Source organism: Micropterus dolomieu, linkage group LG04 (genome assembly GCF_021292245.1).
Source record: "Micropterus dolomieu isolate WLL.071019.BEF.003 ecotype Adirondacks linkage group LG04, ASM2129224v1, whole genome shotgun sequence".
Taxonomy (NCBI): domain Eukaryota; kingdom Metazoa; phylum Chordata; class Actinopteri; order Centrarchiformes; family Centrarchidae; genus Micropterus; species Micropterus dolomieu.
Genome location: NC_060153.1, coordinates 13573011 through 13576320, shown reverse-complemented (window position 1 = coordinate 13576320; position 3310 = coordinate 13573011).

Sequence of the window (3310 nt, the reverse complement as noted above, 5' to 3'; positions counted from 1 at the left end):
TGTCACATCAACAGAAAGTCTGGCAAACAACTTTTCAGCTTTGTGTTCAATCATGGTTGGAAAACACTTTGTAGTGTTCTTGAAATCTTTTTTAACCATTCTTCTGTTCTGTGCAACGCATTTTGTTCCTATATAAATAGAATGAGGATCTAAGTACACTTGGATTGATTGAATCCCCGTGCTTTAGACAGACGTTAGCATGATTTAAAATGTGACCTGTTGGCCACGAATCCAGAGTTGGTAGTTACACAAGCTTACACACACATACACACACACACACACACACACACACACACACACACACACACACACTCACATACATTACTCGTCTTTCACTTTCTTTTCTAATTCACTGTGGAGGTTGCTGCTGATGTTGATAAAACAGCATTAGATAATAGTTCAGTTTATCAAGTTGAACAACTATTAACAATCTATTTTGAAAAATAATAGCATAGCAGCGATACTACTAGCAATAATAACTATAACTATAACTAATCATGACAGTAATGGTAATTGAAGGTAGACTGCCTATATTGTTGTTAAGTTAATATCAGTATTTATTATGCTAGCGATAGTTTTAGTTATAGTCATGGGTGGCTGTGCCACAAGAGGTAGAGCAGGTTGAAGTGTCACTGGGCAAGGCACTGTGTGTGTGTGTGTGTGTGTGTCTTCCTTAATGAGCAGTGAACCATCACATACCCTGATATCCTGGAACAGTGACCTGTTTTGTGTGTCAGGTTCCACAGAAACAAATAATTTCAACAGAAGACAACATGATATCACACATCCCACCTTTAAACAAATAAACGCGAACACACTCAACCCACACACATGAAGAGTAACTGCCAAGTCTTGTGATTCCCCACATTCCTCTGGATAAAATACCTGTGATGTCTACACAATGAATTGTCTTCTCTTACATTCATGCACACGCCCACAACCTGATGGACTAGCTGAACTCTGTGGAACTTGGAGTTTGGTCAAACTGTACCTGTGTGAGTAAGAGAGCAGCGCTGACGACCTGTTGACCCAGAGGGCCTTATTTTCTTTCAACGCAAGGCCAAAGGTACCACAAACCTTTGAGCATGAGATTCATGTTTTTATTTCAACCCATCTGGACTACTGGATTGCACTTTATGTTGGCATTAACCATGCCTCTCTCTCACACCTACAGTTTGTCAAAAACTCATCTGCTTGTCATTTAACTGGAACTCGCACGCATGAACACATTGCTCCTGTCCTGGCCTGACCGGGTTAAAAACCGGAGGCAACCGCGCTTTTTCAGCAGCAGCCACTAAACTATGGAATGAGCTATCTCCACAGGTCAAAATGGCCCCCGCCCTTGACACCTTTAAATGCAGTCTGAAAACTCACTTTTATTCCCTGGCTTTTAACCCAGCATGAGAGCTGTCTGGTCTTCTACCCTTTGATTGTCTCTGAACCATTTGTTTGTGTGTTGTCTATGTTTTTATGTGTTCTATGTGTTTTTCTATGTGTTTTATGTTTTATGCATCAAATAGGTGCCGCAAAAAGTAGGACTGTAAGTCCTAAAAGTGGGTGGAAACAATTTTAAAAAGTATTTAAAAAGTCACCCCAAACCAAGGTTTTTAAGAGAAAATGTCCCAGTAACTTAAGGTAAGCTACAGACTTCAGTGTGGACAGTTTCTTTGTGTGGGTCTGAATGTCATGTTTTGGTTTTGATCATTGTGATGGAAAGTAAAGATCCAGAGAGAAAGAGAATTAGAAATTGAGCGTTTGTGCCTTTTTGGTAACTTCCTGGATCCCAATGTTTGCACATAAGTTACAGACCTTTACTAGTATGATCATCATGATGGAAAGCAAAGATCAGGAAATCAGAAACTAAGCAGTTATGGTGACTTGCATCAGGTAAATTTGAATTCTGTCAGAATCTCAAATCAGACAACACTGTTCAGACCTATCCCACAGATGTAGTATTAAAAATTATAAAACAGACTTTGCTGGCAAATGCTAGCCTATACCAAACACAAGACCTACAGCAAAGTAAATACTTTAGGAATTCAGCAAAATGACACACTTGATACGTATATGCCTAAAATAATGTAAATTCTTACTTCTTGTTCCTGTCTAAAGTTCCACAGTATATTGTGCAACATCTTGTTCTCCCTGAGTCATTTTTGACACAGGAACACAGTTGACTTACCCGGCCCAACCAGCCCTCCACCATGCTCCCATCCTGCACTGTAAGACATCTCCACATCTCATGCTCCACTTCTCATGCAAATGGGGCTGGGTAAGCCTGAGCAGATATGTGTTCAAACTTGAAAGGCTGACACCTATACTAATATAGAAGTCATCCATGAAATAACAGCTGTCATATCACCACTGTCTTGTTTCAACAGCCTGCTCCGCAGCAGCACCCAGGGCTCACCTCGCTGATCAGAGATCATGGAGGACAGGGCTGTAATGACAGATGCCACCGTGTGTGTGTGTGTGTGTGTGTGTGTGTGTGTGTGTGTGTGTGTGTGTGTGTGTGTGTGTCTGTGTCTGTGTCTGTGTGTGTTAAGTAAGGGTTTTACTCCGATCCACCTTTTTTTTCTTTCTCACAAAAATGGGGAGTTTATAATCCTATGAGCTTTGATTCTTGGAGTCCTTCCACACATGTAACGAAATTGGGAAATAGCTGCATGCATGTTAAAAGCATAAAAAGCAATACAACAGTAGATAAGTCAGTAGAACATTTAATATATACAGAGCAATATAAAAATGAACAGAAATTAAAACATAAATATTAAAGAATGCATAAAAAGCAATATATAGGTAAGTGATAATGCAAAGTGAATCCAATGAATAAGGTGTACTGTGCTATAGTGAGTTACTTTCTATATCAGCTCACCTACAGGAGTGTTTTGTTACGAGTGTTGGCCCCTTGCCAAAGATCAAGAGGATAGAAGTGTTAACTGGAATTACGTTTGAAAGGTTTTAATGGACGCCTGCCAATCAGATGTTCACTATGGCTTCAGAATAAAACTGGTCAGCAGCATGTTGTAGGCTACATGTCAGTTTCATCATCATGAAAAATACAACTGCATGGATTGATTTTTGAACGTAAGGATGCAGAGTCTTCAAAAAAAAAACTCACTTCAACACAGCCCTGATAAAACTAGTGTTTTATGGCTAACCTGTAAGCAAATGTCGTACAGTACATGGGCGTACAGTATTAAAAACGTTAAAACGTTTTAACATTACTCTGAATGTTAATACAGATAAGTATTAACTTATCTACCAGCTGTGTTTTCCTCAGCCGTTGTTGCTACAGCGGTCTGTGTGA